This window comes from Hibiscus syriacus, unplaced genomic scaffold (assembly GCF_006381635.1).
Source record: "Hibiscus syriacus cultivar Baekdansim isolate YM2019G1 unplaced genomic scaffold, ASM638163v2 tig00003041_pilon, whole genome shotgun sequence".
Classification (NCBI taxonomy): domain Eukaryota; kingdom Viridiplantae; phylum Streptophyta; class Magnoliopsida; order Malvales; family Malvaceae; genus Hibiscus; species Hibiscus syriacus.
Genome location: NW_024061960.1, coordinates 1,798,691 through 1,821,054, shown reverse-complemented (window position 1 = coordinate 1,821,054; position 22,364 = coordinate 1,798,691). Strand labels below are relative to the sequence as shown.

The 22,364-nt window shown below is 35.4% G+C and overlaps 1 pseudogene; it reads left to right on the top strand.

Annotated features, from left to right (window-relative positions):
- Nucleotides 1-2,822: 2,822 nt before the first annotated feature.
- On the top strand, nucleotides 2,823-5,739 carry LOC120168129 (annotated as a pseudogene).
- Nucleotides 5,740-22,364: the final 16,625 nt, after the last annotated feature.

The window sequence follows — 22,364 nt, the reverse complement described above, 5'->3', positions numbered from 1 at the left end:
CTCTTACAACAAGGATTCATCGAAAAGTGTTACAATAACCCAGCCAAGGGTTAAGAAAGAGGAAACAAACACTAATCGGCAGATTCCAGAGGATCTCGAAAGGAAATGAAAGGTGTCTTTTACACCTCTACCAGTACATATGCTGAGATCTATGATTCATTGTTAAAAGCAGACATTTCTGAAATAAAATCTCCTTTTGTTTGGGTATTCCAACAACTCTCTTTAGCCGGTATAATTCCACAACAATTCAGGCCAAAGCAGAATGAAGGCAAGAATTATTGTGAATATCATCAGGAGAAAGGGCATAAAATTCAACTATGTCCTGAGTTTAGGGATTTGGTGCAAAAATTGATGAACAACAGAGAAATAGAATTCTTTGAAGATGAACCAGGAAAAAAAGAGGATGATGTTTTCTCATCAGAAGATTCTAAACCTAATCAAAGAATAAATGATCCTGTGATCATTAATGTGAAATCATCTACGGCGATTCCTGCACCAATAAAGCCTAAAGTAGTTATCACCACTCCTCTACCATTTCCATACAAGATACCCGCAGGGTACCTTGGAATTATAATACCAATGTTTCAATGGTAGGAGGATCTGTTTCTCTAAAAAATAGAAGAGAAAAACAGAGTTTGGGTACAACATCGAAGTCTGAAGCAGTGAGCGAAGTCGGTTTCTTTACAAGAAGTGGGAGATGTTACTCTCCCGAAACATCCAATGCTTCAGAACAAGTGAAAGCAAAAGGAAAAGCCATGGCAATACCTCAGAAGGTATTTGAGGATGAATCCCTTCCAGCATTTAATGAGCCTGTGACAGAAAAACAAGCTCAAGAATTTTTGAAATTCTTGAAACATGAGTATAGTGTGGTTGAGAAACTACACAAACAACAAGCGAGAATTTCTATTCTTGATCTATTGATGAATTCAGAAGCACATAAAATGCTTTGATGAAATTCTCAATCAAACATTCATCCCTGAAGATATATCCCTCAATAAACTTGACAGAATTGTGGACATATAGCCGCTGACAATTACATAACATTCACGGATGATGAAATCGGAAGGCGGAATGGGGTCAGTAAAAGCTTTGAACATCACGACACACTGTCATGGTCATGTTGCCAGGAGTATTGATTGACAATGGATCCGCTCTCAACTTGATGCCTCTAGTCACACTTCAAAGAATGCCTGTGGATCAATCACATGAAGAGTTATCAGAATGTAGTGCGAGCATTTGATGGTACTCAAAAAGAAGTGCTTGGGAAAATGGAAATACCATTGTTAATTGGACCATCGTGTACAATATTGACTTTGTGGTGATGGACATCCACCCTACATATAATTGTCTATTAGGGAGGCCATGGATTCATTCAGCAGGAGCCGTTCCTTCTTCATTACATCAGAAATTGAAATTTGTGTTGATGGACAACTAATATGCGTAGAGCTGAAGAAGAAATCATTGCGTCGGTAACAAGTGATGTTCCATATATCGAAACCAATGATGATGCTCTTGAATGCTCTTTCCGAGCTCTTGAATTTGTAAATGCAACCTTTATTGCAGAAGGAAGCAAAATTTCATATCCCAGATTGTCTGATTGCACAAAGATGACGGTACAACAAACTTTAGGCATCGGAGCTAAAGCTGGGAAAGGATTAGGAAAGAATCTTCAGGGATTTCAGTTCCTGTCAGTATAAGATGAAGAAAGATCATTTTGGGCTTGGGTTTAAGCCCAATTTTCAGCAAAAGAACAAAGAGATGAAAAGAAGATGTGAAGACAGAAAGGCAAAATTGAAAGGGGGAGAAATCCTTTGGGAACACATGTTTTTCCCACAGTTGAAGACCACATTCATATCAGGGGGAACAATTAATGTAGAACAGCAGCTTGTTGAAGCCTTTAAAGAGGAAAAGTTGACGAAAGATCAAAACATAGTTGAAGAAGCTATGAATGGATTATTTATCAACATGATCATGAATGACAACAAGACTGGCAAATACTTGGATAAGATTCGCCCATGTTTTCCTGGAGAAACACTCAACAATTGGACCACTGAAGATCTTCCTATAGTTTTAAATATTAACGCAGAGTAATATTCAGAACTAATCTTTATGTTTAGCTCAAAAATATGAAAACTTTTTGTTATCTTGTAAAGGAAATTATGTTTAAATATAAGAAATTTTCTTTAAAATTTTCAGATGGCAATCATTCTTTACATTTTCTTACATTTTTACATTTATTTCATAAATTTACTATATTCTTTCGGAAATATGTCCGACTTAAATTTGCAGGTGTCACCATGTTAATAGCATGTTTATTCCTAAATTTAATCAAGAGATAAATTTAGAGCAACCCATATGTCTGGAAGAAATCAATGGGTGTGAGGATGAACTGGAATGTGATGTTCCTACTGAACTATTAAGATTGGTAAAAAGAAGACAAACAAATTCTACCCCACAAAGAAGAGATTGAGACTGTGAATTTGGGAACAGATGAAGAAAGGAAAGAGGTGAAAATTGGTACTACTCTGACAATCCAGATAAAACAAGAATTGACAAATCTCCTTCAAGAGTTCAAAGATATCTTTGCTTGGTCTTATCAAGATATGCCTGGTTTAAGCACAAATATAGTGATACACTAGCTTCCAATCAATCCAGAATATAAACCGGTCCAACAAAAGCTCAGAAGAATGAGGCCAGAAATATTGTTGCAAATCAAAGAAGAAGTAATGAAACAGATCAATGCAGGTTTCCTACAGGCATCTAAATATCCAGAATGGGTAGCCAACATTGTGCCCGTACCAAAGAAGAATGGGAAAGTTCGAATGTGTGTGGATTACAGAGATCTCAACAAAGCTAGTCCGAAAGATAGCTTTCCATTACCCCACATAGACACATTGGTAGACAATACTGCAGGACACGCATGGTTTTCATTTATGGATGGATTTTCAGGATATAATCAGATAAAAATGAATCCTGAAGACATGGAAAAAACAACATTTATAACCATGTGGGGCACATTCTGTTATAAAGTGATGCCATTTGGATTGAAAAATGCAGGGGCAACGTATCAAAGAGCCATGGTAACTTTGTTTCATGACATGATGCACAAAGAGATTGAAGTATATGTAGATGACATGATTGCTAAATCCCGAATTGAAGAAGAACATATTCAAAATCTGAGAAAGCTTTTCCAGAGATTGAGGAAGTATCAATTAAAGCTCAACCCCGCAAAATGCACTTTCGGGGTAACTTCTGGAAAACTTTTGGGATTTGTGGTCAGTAAAAAAGGAATCGAGATTGATCCAGATAAAGTAAAAGCAATTCAAGATCTTCCACCACCTAATACTAAAAAAGAAGTTCGAGGCTTTTTGGGAAGATTAAATTATATATCTCGGTTCATTTCTCAATTAACTGACAAATGTGATCCAGTGTTCAAATTACTTCGAAAGAACAATCCTGAAGTCTGGAATGAAGAATGTCAAGAAACTTTGGATATTATTAAGAAATATTTATCCAATGCCCCAATTTTAGTATCACCAATGCCTGATAGACCATTAATTCTCTACTTGACGGTCTTCGAAAATTCGATGGGATGTGTACTAGGACAGCATGATGAATCTGGAAGAAAAGAAAAAGCTATTTATTATCTGAGCAAGAAATTTACTGATTGTGAAATTCGATATCCACCAATACAAAAATTATGTTGTGCCTTGGTGTGGGCTACTCGAAGACTCAGACAATATATGTTATACCATACTACTTGGCTGATATCAAAACTTGATCCTTTGAAATTCTTAATGGAATCACCAGCTTTGACAGGCAGAATGGCTAGATGGCAGATGTTATTATCTGAGTTTGATATTGTATATGTTAACCAAAAAGCAATAAAAGGAAGTGTAATAGCTGATTTTCTGGCCAGTCGTGTATCAAATGATTATCAGCCTTTGAGTTTCAATTTTCCTGATGAAGATTTGTTATGTATATCCATGAATGAAGAAGTCAGAACAAATGTCACATCTGCATTTTGGAAGCTTTACTTTGACGGAGCATCTAATGCCTTGGGACGAGGAATCGGGGCAGTGTTAATTTCTCCAGAAAATGTTTATTATCCCTTTACAAGTAGACTGGAGTTCTTTTGCACCAATAACATGGCAGAATATGAAGCTTGTGTCATGGGATTGAAAGCAGCTATAGAAAGAAAAATCAAATGTCTCAAAATATATGGAGATTCATCTTTAGTGGTGTATCAATTACGAGGAGAATGGGAAACAAAAGATCCCAAATTGTTGGAATATCGAAATTTTACCCTCGAATTAGTGAAAGAATTTGAGAAAGTTACCTTCAATTATCTCCCTCGAGAAGAAAATCAAATGGCAGATGCTTTGGCTACATTAGCTGCTGTTTCAAGCAACTAAGAAAGTTGATATGATGCCAATCAAAATGCAAGTTTATGAAATTCCTGCACATTGTTATAGTGTGGAAGAAGAGGTAGATGGTAAACCATGGTATCATGATATTCTGCAATATATCAAAAATCAAAGTTATCCACCAAATGCATCGGAAATTGATAAAAGAACCTTGAGAAGAATGGTTGCTGGATATTTTCTTGATGGAGAGATTATGTATAGAAGAAGCAATGATCAAATGCTATTGAGATGTTTAAATACCAGCGAAGCTAAAAGCATCATTGAAGAAGTACACAGTGGAATATGTGGAACACATGCAAATGGTCTTTCCATGGCCAGAAAAATAATGAGATATGGATACTATTGGGCTACCATGCACACAGATTGCATTGATTATGCAAGGAAATGTCATAAATGCCAGATATATGCAGACATGATTCATGTACCCCCATCTCCTTTACATGTAATGACAGCACCCTGGCCATTTTCTATGTGGGGAATAGATGTCATTGGTGCAATCACACCAAAAGCATCGAATGGACATTGTTTCATTCTTGTGGCAATTGATTATTTTACCAAATGGGTTGAAGCTGCTTCATATGCCAATATTAAGAGGTCCACAGTCTGTAAATTCATAAAGAAAGAGATAATTTGCCGGTATGGCCCACCAGAAAGGATCATTACAGATAATGCTCTGAACCTGAACAATAAAATGATGACCGAACTTTGTGCACAGTTTAAGATCAAACATGCAAACTCAGTGGCATATCGTCCAAAGATGAATGGGGCAGTTGAAGCAGCAAACAAGAACATCAAGAGAATCATTACAAAGACCACTGAAACTTACAAAGATTGGCACGAGAAGTTACCTTTTGCTTTATATGCATACCGAACTACTGTTCGAACATCTACTGGGGCAACACCGTTTTCTTTAGTCTACGGGATGGAAGCAGTCTTACCAATTGAAGTTGAGATTCCATCACTTCGAATATTGAGAGAAATAAAATTAGATGAATCGGAATGGATCCAAGCTAGATTTGATCAATTGAACCTTATTGAGGAGAAAAGATTGAAAGCTATTTGCCATGGACAGATGTATCAAAAACGGATGATGAAGTCTCATGACAAAAAAGTACATCCTAGAGAATTCCAAGAGGGTGATCTAGTACTAAAAAAGATCTTGCCTATACATAAAGATTTCCGTGGGAAATGGATGCCTAATTGGGAAGGGCCATACATTGTAAAAAACGCTTTTTCCGGAGGAGCATTGATCTTGACAGAAATGGATGGAAAAATTCTGAGAAATCCAATAAACTCGGATTCTGTCAAGAAATATTATGCTTGAAGAAAAAAGAGAAAAAAGAAAGAAAAGAGAAAAAATAAAAGAGAAAAAATAAAAAAAAATAAAAAAAGAAAAAGGGGGGTCAAGGTGAAAACTCGCAAAGAGCATCTTGTAACCAAAGGAAGGATTTGAGTTGAAAACCTGAAAAGGCGGCTCAAATGCAGGTTGATATTAGGCATCTGGAAATTGAATCCTCTTAAGATTTTGACAGTTTGGGAGAAACTTCACATCTACAAGCATTTTGACAACGTTTGAGATCTTCCAGACAAAAGCTTACATCATTTCTCTAAATTGTGTCAACTTGATTAATTTAGAAATACTTATGCTAATAATTTGTTGAGACATTTGAATTTTTATCATTCTTATGCTTGCCATAACTTTGAATACAATTCTATCTATTTCAAGTTCAATTTATTTGAGATTCAATTTATTTTCGAAAATTCAATTTATTCTTTTATTGAATTAACATAATTTTGAAATAAGTTAAAGATTTCTGAATATCACTTTATGTTAATACCTTTTAAAAGCATGGAATACAAAGTAAGCAAATCATCACCATCTTAAAGCCATGAACAATAAGGTTGTTATGCTGGATGCCACTGACAACAAGGTCGAGTCCATTAAAACTACTCATCAATTGCTCCAACCGATCATCATTCAGTTCTTGCACATCTGTTTTTAAAGATATGCTAAGACAGTAGAAGGCGACCTTTGCAGCACTAATTCCAGAGAAAAAAGACAGGACATTGATATCACTGGGAAACATGTCTCTATACAGATCCTTGTGTATGGTTTTTAAGGAAACCAATAAGCATTTCCACCTCATCAGGTTCAAGTGGAGAAAAACTTTATTCCTTCCAATCCATACTAGATTCCATTTTCAGCACTCATCAAGAACATACTTCTGGACACGCGAAAGTGGCTCTTTGTCATAAGCTTCAAGAGCCTTACAGATCCTTTCTGTCAATTTGGCACTTCCTGTACATGTTTATAAACAGTTCAACTTTGTTTTTGGATTCCAAGAAGGCCATCATTTCTTTGTCAATGGAAAAGCATCAGCACATGGAGGAAACGTAATAAGAGAAAATATGTTCTTAATTGACAGAATTATGAATATAGCCCTTTTCAGTGTAGTAGCATGAAAATGCTTCGAATCTACAAATTCTGGCTTTACATCGAATAAGTATTGTGATATTACAGTCCAAACATTAACTGGAACAAATGCCAGGTGCTCATAGCATCTTCTGTAAGTGTTCTTTGAGTTATCTGATCTGGTTTGGTAAAACCAATCATTGAAGTTGAAAGATGAATATGCTCATAGCATCTTCTGGAAGTGTTCTTTGAGTTATCTGATCTGGTTTGGTAAAACCAATCATTGAATTTGGAAAATGAATGTGCTCATAGCATCTTCTGGAAGTTTTCTTTGAGTTATCTGATCTGGTTTGGTAAAACCAATCATTGAAGTTGAAAGATGAATATGCTCATAGCATCTTCTGGAAGTTTTCTTTGAGTTATCTGATCTGGTTTGGTAAAACCAATCATTGAAGTTGGAAAATGAATATGCTCATAGCATCTTTTGGAAGTGTTCTTTGAGTTATCTGATCTGGTTTGGTAAAACCAATCATTGAAGTTGAAAGATGAATATGCTCATAGCATCTTCTGGAAGTGTTCTTTGAGTTATCTGATCTGGTTTGGTAAAACCAATCATTGAATTTGGGAAATGAATGTGCTCATAGCATCTTCTGGAAGTGTTCTTTGAGTTATCTGATCTGGTTTGGTAAAACCAATCATTGAAGTTGGAAAATGAATATGCTCATAGCATCTTCTGGAAGTTTTCTTTGAGTTATCTGATCTGGTTTGGTAAAACCAATCATTGAAGTTGAAAGATGAATATGCTCATAGCATCTTCTGGAAGTGTTCTTTGAGTTATCTGATCTGGTTTGGTAAAACCAATCATTGAATTTGGGAAATGAATGTGCTCATAGCATCTTCTGGAAGTTTTCTTTGAGTTATCTGATCTGGTTTGGTAAAACCAATCATTGAAGTTGGAAAATGAATATGCTCATAGCATCTTTTGGAAGTGTTCTTTGAGTTATGTGATCTGGTTTGGTAAAACCAATCATTGAAGTTGAAAGATGAATATGCTCATAGCATCTTCTGGAAGTGTTCTTTGAGTTATCTGATCTGGTTTGGTAAAACCAATCATTGAATTTGGGAAATGAATGTGCTCATAGCATCTTCTGGAAGTGTTCTTTGAGTTATCTGATCTGGTTTGGTAAAACCAATCATTGAAGTTGGAAAATGAATATGCTCATAGCATCTTCTGGAAGTGTTCTTTGAGTTATCTGATCTGGTTTGGTAAAACCAATCATTGAATTTGGAAAATGAATATGCTCATAGCATCTTCTGGAAGTGTTCTTTGAGTTATCTGATCTGGTTTGGTAAAACCAATCATTGAATTTGGAAAATGAGTATGCTCATAGCATCTTCTGGAAGTGTTCTTTGAGTTATCTGATCTGATTCGGTAGGAACCCCAGAATCGATCGTTGGAATTGAAAGATAAACTGCATGATCATCTTCATTAATAAGCTTCTTTTCAAGCTTCATCTGCTTCTTCCTTTTCCAAAAATCATAGCCCAGGTTTCGCCTTTTCTTGTAATTGTGATCATTGCATAATGGCTTCCCATCTTTTACCTGAAGAAATGTGTCGGCAGCCTTAGCCATTTGAGCAGTACATATAAAATTTGTCAATTCTGCAATTGATGAATCTGGATCACATCTCTCCATGGCTATTTGAATTTTCAGCCTCTGAGAATCCCATTTTTGTCAAGTATAACAGTTTATTTTCCTCATCAGAATCAGAATTCAAGATTTCTCGATATTAAAAGAACTATCGATATCTGTGAAATCATCTGAAAATGTCACTTCATAATCAGATGAGTTGTTATCAGAATCAACATGTTGCCTGAATGCAAGCTTTTCGAGAGCCTATACTATTGAGTTTTATTCTCAAGAGGTTTTGTGACATTATATCTACATCTACATTTGTCAAAGATGATAGATTCTCTGATTTGAAGAAGAAAGATCTATTGGGTTTTTACAATTGAAGAAATACTCAATTCACCAATCTGAAATCAAATAACTTAACATTCATGCATCATATTTAGGAGTTTGCAAAAATAGGTGCATTTTCATTCATTTTCATCTATGTTGAATTTTTAACAGGAATTTCAAAGATTTTAGCAAAGATTCAAATCTATCATTTGTTGGATTGACATTTCCAGAGAAAGTTCATAATGAGAAGAACTCATCTGAAGAAGGAAGAAGAAGTTCATAATGAGAAGAATTTGTTCAACCTTTTGCCTGAATTCATCACTTGATGGATCAGCTTTTCCAGAGACATTTTCATCTATTTGAATTTTTAACAGGAATTTCAAAGATTTTAGCAAAGATTCAAATCTATCATTTGTTGGATTGACATTTCCAGAGAAAGTTCATAAGAGAAGAACTCATCTGAAGAAGGAAGAAGAAGTTCAATGGAAGATTTGTTCAACCTTTTGCCTGAATTCATCACTTGATGGATCAGCTTTTCCAGAGAAGTTCATAATGAGAAGAACTCATCTGAAGAAGGAAGAAGAAGTTCATAATGAGAAGAATTTGTTCAACCTTTTACCTGAATTCATCAATTGTGGATCAGCCTTTCCAGAAAAAGTTCATAATAAAAAGAACTCATCTGAAGAAGGAAGAAGAAGTTCATAATGAGAAGAATTTGTTCAACCTTTTGCTCAAATCTATCACTTGATGGATTATCTTTTCCAGAAAGAGTTCATAATGAGAAGAACTCATCTGAAGAAGGAAGAAGTTCATAAGAGAAGAATTTGTTCAACCTTTTGCTCAAATCTATCACTTGATAGATTAGCTTTTCCAGTTCGAGTTCATAATAAGAAGAACTCATCTGAAGAAGGAAGAAGAAGTTCATAATGAGAAGAATTTGTTCAACCTTTTGCTCAAATCTATCACTTGATAGATTAGCTTTTCCAGTTCGAGTTCATAATAAGAGAACTCATATGAAGAAGGATGAAGAAGTTCATAATGAGAAGAATTTGTTCAACCTTTTGCTCAAATCTATCACTTGATAGATTAGCTTTTCCAGTTCGAGTTCATAATAAGAAGACTCATCTGAAGAAGGATGAAGAAGTTCATAATGAGAAGAATTTGTTCAGATTTTGCTCAAATCCATCACTTGATGGATCAACTTTTCTAGAGAAAGTTCATATGAGAAGAACTCATCGAAAGAAGGATGAAGAAGTTCATAATGAGAAGAACTCATCAAGAGCTTATTCAACCTTTGAATGACTCTATCACAAAAAGAAAGAGGTCAACATCATCCCCAGCGGAAGTTCATAATGAGAAGAACTCATTTGAAGAAAGAGAAGAAGTTATTCAACATCTCCATGCATATCAAATGAAGCCAAATGGATAAAAAAAATTATTATCTTTTCATCTTTGCCCTATTCCTGTTAACACAAGAATGAGCAAAGAGGGCAGCTGAAGATACTAATTTTTTACCATATGATTTATTATTATTTTTATTATTATTATTATTATCATTATTATTATTATTATTATTATTATCATTATTATTATTATTATTATTATTATTATTATTATTATTATCATTATTATTATTATTATTATTATCATTATTATTATTATTATTATTATTAAATATATTAAATGCATATATAAATAATAATAAAAAATATATATACAAGCCCAATCGACCGGCCCAATTACAATGGCCCAAATACAGAAGCCCAATGAAACCCTAAACCAGATTAGGGTTTCCCTCTACCCAGCCGCCTCAGCTTGCTGCCGTTGGATCTGGCATGATCCAACGGTCCAAGAACCTCCAGATGCAAACCTAGGGTATGATACCCTAGGGCCACGCGCCGCCGCTGCTGCTCTCGCCGTCTCCACCGCTGCCACGTCCCAACCGAAGGCTCCAGAAGCTCCAACGCCAGCCGTCCACGCCATGGCTATGGGGTGAGTCCCACTGGTAGTCCGGTGACTCACCGAAGGGTAGTCTATTACCCGGTCCGATGACCACACCGGTGATGGCTATAAGCCATCACCCCATCTGCCAGAGAAAAAAGAAGACAGAGAAATACAGAGAAAACAGACAGAGACGGAGAGAAAAACAGAGAACAGATACTAAAAAAAAACTACTACCAACGATCTCAGCAGCAAAGAAACAGAAAGAAAAAAAAGAAAAGAAAGAAGAGAAACTTACGAGGAAGCCCCGACCACCGGACCTCACCAAAACCTTCGAAAAACCGAAGGTATATTTCTTAATTGCTCCGATCGGGAGCCGTTTAAAGGAAAAAGTCATCGGGACCGTCATTAGGACGGTCCGATCTATGTTTTAGTATAAAAAAAAAATTTTCGGCCACCGCCGGCAGACGAACACCGGCAGACGGATGCCAGCCGTCTGGCTTCTCTCTATTTTAGAGAGAAGCGAGAGAAAAATTCTCTCTCTCAGAGAAGAGAGAGAGGAAAATTAGAGAAATGAAACTGGCCCGGGCATTAAATAGCCCTTCCCAAACGACGCCGTTTTGGGGAGGGCTATTCTTGTAATTAATAATAGGTAAATCCTTTCCGCAGTCTTCTGAATTTGTAAACTTTACATTTTAGTCCCTAAATCGAATTTATAATCCTTTTAATTTGATCTCTAAATTTTAATTTTATTTATTTTAGTCCTTTATATTAAAATAATATATTTAGGGTAAATAACAGATTTAGTCCTATAAGTTTAATAATTAATATTTTAATCCCGAATTTATATTTTTAGTTTATTTTAATCTGATATTCGAATTTAGATAAGTTTATTTTAGTCACTAAATTAATAAAAAAATATGTTTAATCCCTATAATTTTGATTAATTATGAATTAGATTTTTAATTTTAATTTTAATATATTTAGTCACTATTTTTAAATGTGTTCATTTATTTTACTGCTTTTAAATATATCATTCTAATTGTATTTTTATCGTTATTTATTTTACTGCTTTTAAATATATCATTCTAATTGTATTTTTATTGCTTTATTTAAATATTTTTATTATATAGTCATAAATATATAAATAATAATATTTTTTTTCAATAAATTATTTTAATATTTTTCAATATCGAAGAAAAGGATAGTCTTAATATAACTGGATGTCCTATTCTGGTATTTTAAAATTAAATATTATTAAAAATTATTATTTAATTTTATTTAAATTTTATTTTATTAATATCAAAGAAAAGAGCTGTCTTAAGGCACCTAGAAGTCCTTTTCTGATATTTTTTTAATAAATAAATATATTCTATATATTGAAATAATAGGATTATAAAAATATATTTTAATTTTTTAATTTTTAATAATAGAGACAATTTATAAAAAAAGTACCAATTTGGGCGTTGTAGGGGTGCTAATCCTTCCCTAAATGTAACCGACCACGAATCCCTTTTTATTAATAAAAAGAACGAATTTTTGGTTATAAACGCAGATCAGTTCATCTTTTAACTGATGTTTTCTTAAAAACTCTTTTAAAAGATAATTTTTAGGTATTCAATCTACCTGACCCAAAAGGCCGATGGCGACTCCCAAATTATTTTTAAAAAACCATTTATTCACATCACTTTTCCCGCCAAATAAATATTTCGTGCCCGGACGAAAATCGGTTACGACAAGTACAGTGGGAGCTTGTTTAGGTGGTTGTAGGACTGAGCCTTCCAGGATGATCTGAGAAAAGAGTCCATGTTCCCTAAAGTCCATGATGTTGATATCACATAAAAAGCTCCAGACATTCCGCTTAAGATTTTAAGGCACTGAAGCGCAAGATCTAGAATCTGATGGATTCAGGGGCATAGACAATCGAAGAAGGATGGGGGCGTTGCATCTACCATTTGCATCCACAGAGATTGTTTTGTTTGAACTCGTTTTTGTTATGTCTTTAATATTGGCTTAAATATTTTTTAATCTTAATGATTGAATTTATGTTACCTTCTAAGGTTGAATAATTGAACAAATTTTAATCTTTAGTTCTTTGAATATCAAATGAATTATGATTCTCTTAATTCATCAAGAATTGTAGATTTTTGACATATGACAAGATTAGACCTTTCTTATCATGTCTAAAAACCCCAAAATAAAATCTCTTGATTTTTTACTCGAAATAATTCATAATCACTACCAAAAGACCAAATTTTGACATTCTATTTCTTTGATACCTTTAAACATTGTCTTTATCTTTTCGAATACCTATACTTTTTTTGAGTTAATAAAGTCACACCATCATCTTATTAGATGCAAAACTGATATATTTTTCTACCAATAAAACCTAAAGGCATTGAGTACACTATTCACTTGAACATGAAATTTCCTACAAGAAGAAACAATGTGGGGCATCTCGAAGCGATCTTCTGAGGACAAGCATGAGCAATTGAGACATGCTAATAGCAAGAAGAAAAATAAGGAAATTCATTCAAAATAATTATATCATGAATTAATTACATTTTTTTCATGTGAATAAACAATTAATCTTGAAAATCTATCCCATGGGATACCTCTTCTGCAAGGACTTATGTGTATGAGATGATGAACGGCTTTCTTTCTTTATCCTTTTATAACAGGAGAAATTATATATCCCTTGTGTCCCCTTTGAGCCTGAATTATGATATTTTCTTCTAATTCAACCCTAACCAAAGATCACCCTCTACACTGGGGGCAAGTTGGAGGAAATATGTTCGCATGAGTGAATACATTGATTCAGATGAGATACCGAAAGGTGAACCAAATGCCAAGTGCGAAGATCAAATCAAAACAAAGAGAAAAGAAGCAAAGAAAAACAAAGAGCAAAGAGAAAAAGCAAAGAAAGAAAAACAACAAAGAAAAACAAAGAGCAAAGAAAAAGAAACAAAGAGAAAAAAATCAAAGAAAGAGAATAAAAGAAAAAATAAATAACAAAAAGAGGACAATGAGTCTCTCGACTCAAATGACGCATCGAGCTTCAAACCATGAGATTGATCAAGCACAATCACTCCATAATCACTTCACTTGAAGATCATGGAACATCAAGAGAAAGACATATACAAGCAGATCCAAATTGAGTAAGACAAGATTGAAGGCATCAGAGTGAATTGATCATTGGTTCAATTACCCTTAAATAATTGTTTGGGCCTACTTATCATTTTCTTTCATAACCGTGAACCATGACCTATATTACGTGCCTAAAAAGTCCCTTCTAATCATACATGGATTTCTAAACAGGAAAGACTATATTCAGATTTCATCCTGCCCATCAGGATTAATCTTTTATTTACAAAAGGTTTTCTAAAATCTTTAATGCATGATAGAGAAAAAATAAAAAGAGGGGCTTAAGATGTAAATTCTGAATAACGTCTTGAAACCAAAAGAGTATTCGAGTTGAAAACCTAAAAAGATGGCTTGAATATGAAGACTGTGCAGCTATTGCATAGAAGGCGATCTCACAAATCCCTTGATAAGGCATCGTACAACCTGAATGAGATCATGAGAACTAGTAGTCGAATAGCACTTCCAATAAATGAGTAAGAAGCTACTCCATCAGATCAGTGAACATCAAATAAACGAGAATACCAAACCTTTGACCAAACACAATAACATGAGATTTTTTTATCGTTTCCTTACTTAGCCATACCTCAATGATAACATTGATCTTGACACTTGTCAAATAACTATAATTTATTGAATGATTAATAGTGTAATTAATTCTTTGATATTCAATGAACTCTTATTTTATGGTTTGTCAATTGTGAAACCTCGAAAGGGGTAATATTTTCAAACTTTTGATTAAAAAAATTTCAAAACTCTTTTAATTGATATTTTCATACTTTTCAAAATACAAGAAGAAGAAAAATGTTTGCAAACAAGGCAATCTCTCTGGAGTGGATCTTGGTAGTTGACATGTGGATCTCAGATACAAAGCTCATGCTTAGAATCAGTGCTGAAGCAATCAACATCTAATATTGGGCGTCTTTGAAGCAATCAACATCGAATGTTGGGGCATCTTTGGGGTTTCAATATCCTGATGCGAACGATCAGATCTTCTGAAGGCATTTCCTCCACCAGCAGGAACAAGCAGATTATCAGTATCCTTTGAGTTGTTTCTCGTGAAACAAAGTTTTATCTCTCTTGAGACAATTTCTTTTTAGAAAAATCTTTGAGTTTGTTTCTTTGGAAACAAAATTTAATACCTTTGAGATTGTTTCCCTTGAAACAAAACCCATCTTTGAGTTGTTTCTTTTGAAACAAATTTTTGTCTCTCTTGAGACAGTTTCTTTTGAGAAAAATCTTTGAGTCTATTTCTTTGGAAACAAATTTTGTCTTTATTGAGACAGTTTCTTTTGAAGAAAAATCTTTGAGTCTGATTCTATGAAAACAAAGTTTTGACTCTCTTGAGACCGTTTCTCTTAAAACGAACATCTTTGAGATCATTTCCATTGAAACAAATTTTATCTCTCTTGAGGCAGTTTCTTTGGAAACACAAAATCTTTGAGTTTGTTTCCTTTGAAACAAAATGTTGTCTCTCGAGACATTTTCTTTTGAAAACACATATCTTTGAGTTTGTTTCCCTTGAAACAAAACATCTTTGAGATCATTTCCCTTGAAACGAATTTTGTCTCTCTTGAGGTAGCTTCTCTTGAAGCAACACCTTTGAGTAGGTTTCTCTTGAAACCATAATCCCTAAAGATGGCCAACCATCCTCATCACGTAGGAACCGTGTCTTCCCCTGACCAGACCTCCTCATCAAGTAGGAGTCGTGTCACCCTTGATAACCAGTCGTCCTCATCACGTAGGAACCATGTTATCATTCCTCAAGATGGCTTGCCGTCCTCATCACGTAGGAACTGTGTCATCCACCGACCAGGCCTCCTCATCACGTAGGAGCCGTGTCACCCCTTATAACCAGTCATCCTCATCACATATCATCAAGTAAGAACCCTGTTATCATTCCTAAAGACGGCATGACGTCTTCATCGTGTACGAACTGTGTCATCCATCGACCAGACCTCCTCATCACATAGGAGCCGTGTCACCCCTAGATAACCAGCCATCCTCATCGCATAGAAACCGTGTTATCACCCCTCATAAAGATGGCCAAGAACTCTTCATCACGTATGAGCAATGTCATCCTTAGACCATATCTCCTCATCACGTAGGAGTCGTGTCACCCTTAGACGACCAGACCACTTCATCGTGTATAAGCAGTATCGTCTCCATCAACAAATCTATCCATTTTTTAAACCAGAAAAGGGAGAACTAGACAAAAATATGTTGTCTTGTCGTCTTTGCCCTATTCTTGTTAACACAAGAATGTGCAAATAGGGGTAGCTGTAGACACCCTTTTTGTCCGGGTATTTTTATTATTATTTTATTTGTTTTATATTTTATTTTAATTATTATTATTATTATTTTACAATCATTTTACAGGCCCAATCCCCGAGCTCGGATTACAACATACCCAAGTCCAAATACATCATTCAACCCGGATTACAACATACCCAGGATCCGGATCCAGACCCGGTCCAGACTCGACCCAAATTGATCGACTCAGCAACCACTCAGAAGCCCAAAGTTTGGGTCAATTCGACTCGATCCAGTCCACATGCGGATCTAACTTGGCCCATGGGTTTCTAAAACCCTAACTCTAGAGGTATGATATCTGCCGCCACCGCCAGTCCCTACTGCTACCACCGACTGCTCCCACCGCTTCATCTACAGTGACCAAATCAACTCAAAGTTAGAAGAACCCCATAAAAAATAAAAACAATTCCAAATCATATCATATTCTGTCAATCAATAGGGTAATGATATCCTCTTCCCTTAACCATCACATTAAACGGAGACTTCAAAACAAAATGAGATCAGAACCGAGGGGGATTTTTCGGTGAAAGAACAGAGAGAAAAATGAATGGCATTCGACCTACCTAAACCAAAGGTCGATGATGACTACCTTCCTATTTAATTCAAACCAATTCCAAAATCACCAATTTTTTCAAATTAAAGTCATAATCATTTTTAAAATAATATTTAATTATTTTTCAAAAAAAAAGGTTATGACAGATACTTAACACTTAGATAAAAGATTGTGTGGATTCCATCAGCTCCAGGGGCTTATAAGGGATCCATTCTAAATAGAGCTTCCTTTTTTTTGGTATCATCAAAAGGTTTGAGAAGGAATTCAACTTGTTGCTGGTTTAGCCTAGGTGCTTGTCCCTAGGCTCCATAGGATTGAGAAAATCTTGACGTGCTGGTATATAATTCCTTGTAGTATTGCATGGCATGTGTTTTAAGTGTATGTTGGTTCGAGGACCACTCTCCAGTTGGTAGCTTTAGGGTATCAATTGCTTTCCTTTTATGCTTGGTCATTGCTTTTGTGTGGAAATATCTAGTGTTCTTATCTCCATGGATAACCCAGTTGTTGTTGTGGAATACGGCTATCGGATAGAGCAAAATCGCAACTGATAATTTGAGAAATTAAAAATAAAGATAAAAAAGACACAAAATTTACGTGGAAAACCCCTAAATAATATAGGGTAAAAACCACGGGCAACGGTAGAAGAATTTCACTATGAGAAAATAGGAATTACAACTTCTCTCGATCTACCAAGGAGAAAACAATGATAATTCTCTCTTGATAAAAAAGGAGAAAACAACTCTCAAGAAACTATCTAAATTCTCTAGTATTGGGAGAAAGCTAGAATGATTTGGGATGGTTTTGAAGCTAAATGATATAGGGTATTTATAGTTGAAGATTAAGGACTAATCTTATAAATACCCTAAAGTTTAGGGACTAAAAACAATTTTCCCATTACCCAAAAGTCATCAAAAATTACTGCCTAATTTTTGGTGGAAATTTGCAACCAATTTTCAGCATCTTTCGGTGCATTGCACCACCAATCTTTGACTTTTCAACAATCTCCCACTTGAATATTTGATTGGAATAATCATATCTTCACACTATTCTTTCTACCTTGTACCATCATGTTGCTAATGTCTCTGACAGGCCACAGGATAATTGACACCAGGTAAATGTATCAGCGTTGATCGTCTTCATCATGAAATCTGCTATGTTGTCTTTGGTATGGATTTTCTGCATATCTACCATCACTTCTTCCATCTTTTCACGAATGAAATGGTAGTGAACTCGTATGTGCTTTTTCCTTGAATGAAATATTGGATTCCTTGCTAGATATAAGGCGCTTTGACTATCACAAAACAGAGAGACATACTCTTGATTGTGCCCAAGCTCCTCCAATAGCATCTTCAACCAAATTGCTTCTTTACTGGCTTGTGTAGCTGCTACATATTCTACCTTTGTTGTGGATGTAGCCACAACTGACTGCAATTTTAAAACCCAGCTTACAGCTCCCCTAGCAACTTTAAACACATATCTTGTCGTAGATTTGCTTTTATCAAAATCCCCTGCATAGTCAGAATCTACATACCTATTGATTAGTAAGTTTGATCCTCTGTAATATAATGCAATATTTGAGGTCCCTTTTAAGTATCTCAGGATCCTCTTTACTATATTCCAATGCTCTTTGCCTGGATTCTCCATGTACCAACTAACCACTCCCACTGCTTGTGCAATGTTTGGTCTTGTGCATATCATAGCGAACATTAAACTTCCCACAGCCGATGCATACGGCACTCGAGACATCTACATCCTCTCTTCTTCACTGCTAGGACTCATACTGGAGGATAATTTGAAGTTAATAGGGAGAGGGGTAAAAATTGGCTTACAATCTTGCATGTTGAATCGTGACAAGATTTTCTTCAAGTAATTCTTTTGTGAAAGCCAAATCTTCCTATTACTTCTGTCTCGGTGAATTTGCATCCCTAGAATCTTGTTTGCTGATCCCAAGTCCTTCATTTCAAATTCCCTAGCCAGTTGTGCCTTTAATTCTTCAATATGATCTTTGTTATGTCCTGCAACTAACATGTCATCCACATACAACATCAATATAACAAAATCGTTATCACCAAACCTCTTGAAATAAGAACAAGGGTCTGCATTAAGTCTGTTGTATCCAATGCACATAATGAATGAATTAAATCTCTTAAACCAACACCTCGGCGCCTGCTTTAGACCGTACAGAGATTTGTTCAACCTGCAAACCAAGTTCTTATTTTCTTTTTCTTCAAAACCTTCAGGCTGGAGCATGTAAATATCTTCTTCAAGATTTCCATGAAGAAAAATTATTTTAACATCTAGCTTCTCTAGATGTAAGTTTAATGTAGCACACATTTCCAAGACTACTCGAACTGTTGTTAGTCGAACCATAGGAGAAAAAATTTCATTGAAATCAATACCTTCTTTTTAAGCATATCCTTTGACCACCAGTCTTGCACGATACCTCTCAACTTGATCGTCACCATTTCTCTTGATTTTGAAAAACCCATTTGTTACCAATTGGCTTCCTTCCTTGTGGTAGTGGCACAAGGTCTCATGTATTATTTTTATGAAGTTCTTCAATTTCTTCTTGCATCACCATCATCCACAATGAAGCATCTGAGCTGTTTATTGCCTCCTGGTAGGTTGATGGCTCACCGTCCTCTGTTAAAAGGCAGTATGCAATATTTCCTTTGGAGCTTGAGAACCTCTGGTTCTTGTCCATCATGTGCTGGTTCTGCTTCAGAAGAATCTCCTTGTTCAAACTCCTTTTCTACATGTATCTGTCTAGTCTCTGACTTTTCAGCGCTATCATCATCTTCTTTTCTTCGTAGTTTACCTTCTACAAAGATAACATCCCTACTGATGATCACTTTGTAGGCAGTGGGATCCCACAAGTGAAACCCCTTTACACCATCAGCATACCCCAAGAATTTGTATTTCCTGGATTTTGGATCCAACTTTGAAATTTCTTGGGAGTTGTACATCACATACACTATACTTCCAAATACATAGAGGTTTGAATAATCAGTTGGTTTACCAGTCCACATCTCCATTGGTGTCTTCAGTTATATTGTAGTTTATGGAGCTCTATTCACTAAATAACAGGCGGTATTAACTGCTCCTGCCCAAAATAATTTTTTTAGGCCTGCATCCCTCAACATTGCTCTTGTTCTTTCTAACAAGGTTCTGTTCATCCGCTCTGCCACTCCATTTTGTTGAGGAGTGTTCGCCACTTTGAACTGTCTTTTGATGCTTTCTTTCCTGCTAAAGTCATCAAATTCTTCACTTGTGTATTCTCCTATATTATCTATTCTAAAACACTTGATCTTATTTCCATAAGCAAGTTCCACTCACACTTTGAAGTTTTTGAAAGTTGAAAACACATCTGACTTCTTCTTAATAGGATACACCCAACATCTCCTGAAGTAGTCATCAATAAATGAGACAAAATAATTTACTCCACCTAGGAATGTAACTGGTGCTTGCCATACGTCAGAATGAACCAATTCTAGAACACTTTTACCTCTAGAATTTGACGTATTGAATTTCAACCGGTGTTGCTTACTTGTTATGCAATGCTCACACAAAGGAAGTGATACCTTTGTTAAGCCTGGAAGTAGTTTTTGCTCCATAATGACTTTCATTCATTGTTCTGACATGTGTCCAAGTTTCTGATGCCATAGCATTGCAGAATCTGAACTACATGAGGCAACAGAGGTTTCTGCTTCTAGTAAAGTCTCTTCCTTCAGCATGTACAAGTTTGCAGCTATTTTTTCGCCTTTCAGCACCACAAGCGCTCCACGGAACACCTTCATGATTTCTTTCCGTGTTTCAATCTTGTTTGCATTATTAACCAACAATTCGTAGGATAATAATTTTTTCTTCAGGCCTTTCACGTCCCGCACATCTCGAACAACTTTAATTGTTCTATCATACATCTTTAATTTGATAGTTCCCATGCCAACGATCTCTAAGGCATGATCATTGCAACTATACACAGATCCTCTTGAGACAAGTTCATAATGATAGAACTATTCTCTTTTTGAGGTCATGTGATATGTTGCTCCCGAATCAATGAGCCATATATCTACATATCTCTTTCTACCTTCCACGGTGGTTGGCGCTTTACAACATAGAGCATCTCTATCATCTGAAGTGTTTGCGGTATTACCTTATGGATTGGAGTTTTTATTTAGACTCCAATAATCCTTCTTCAAGTGACCCTTCTTTCCACAGTTGTAGCACTTTAAATTCTTCTTGCTTCTCGACTTCGATCTACCATGTTTGTGATTGCTACTTTAGCCATGTTCTGTTGATCTCCCTCTTATCGTTGTCAACGCTTTTGCTTGTTGCAGATTTACTTGTCTGTCTTCTTGTTCTTGCGCTGATTTTCTTCTTATAGAACAACAACTGCAACGTCATCGAAGACTAAACTGGTGACATTACTGTTTGTCAAGTTGATGATGAGTTGATCATACGAATCAGGTAGACTTTGAAGTAGAAGTTCAGCACGTTCTTGTTCTCCTATTATACATATTAAGGATGTAAGTTGAGAAAATAATGTGTTCAGTGTGTTTAAGTGCTCTGTCACTGAAGTAGATTCTGGCATAAGGAGAGTGTACAATTTCCTATTAAGGAAAATTTTATTGTGCAGCGATGTGGCCTCGTACAGTTTGGCGAGATGATCCCATATCTCCTTAGATGTCTTCTTCTCCTCGATGCTGGACAATACTTCATCTGCTAATGCTAGATGAAAGTTTTTCATAGCATTCCCGTCCATTTCGATCCATTTGTTGTCATCTGTGAAATCTATCGGTCTTTCACTGATAGCTGCTAGATAACCGTCTTTTCTCAGGATGACATTCATCTTCAATTTCCACAATGAGAAATTTCTCCCATTGAATTTTTCAATATCAAATTTCGTTGTCATAGCTTCTATTACGGATAGCTCCCACTGTTTCACTATTATGAATAGTTCTTTGGAACCTTCAAAGAATGGGTAATACCTTCTTACTTTCTTATGTCGGATGATCCACCTTTTGGTGACAACCACAAAGACAATAAAAAGATATTACACACTCAAATCGCAACTGATAATTTGAGAAAATAAAAATAAAGATAAAGAAGACACAAAATTTACGTGAAAAACCCCTAAATAACATAGGGTAAAAACCACGGGCAACGGTAGAAGAATTTCACTATGAGAAAATAGGAATTACAACTTCTCTCGATCTACCAAGGAGAAAGCAATGATAATTCTCTCTTGATAAAAAAGGAGAAAACAACTCTCAAGAAACTCTCTAAATTATCTAGTATTGGGAGAAAGCTAGAATGATTTGGGATGGTTTTGAAGCTAAATGAGCTAGGGTATTTATAGTTGAAGCTTAAGGACTAATCTTGTAAATACCCTAAAGTCCAGAGACTAAAACCAATTTTCCCATGACCCAAAAGTCATCAAAAATTGCTGCCTAATTTTCGGTGGAAATTTGCAACCAATTTTCAGCACTTTTCGGTGCATTGCACCACCAATCTTTGACTTTTCAACAATTGCATCTTGCTCTTTGTGCCCTTAGGAGTTTTTGTCTATTTATAGTGTCTAGCTCAGCCTTTAACTAGTTCTCGAGATTGATCA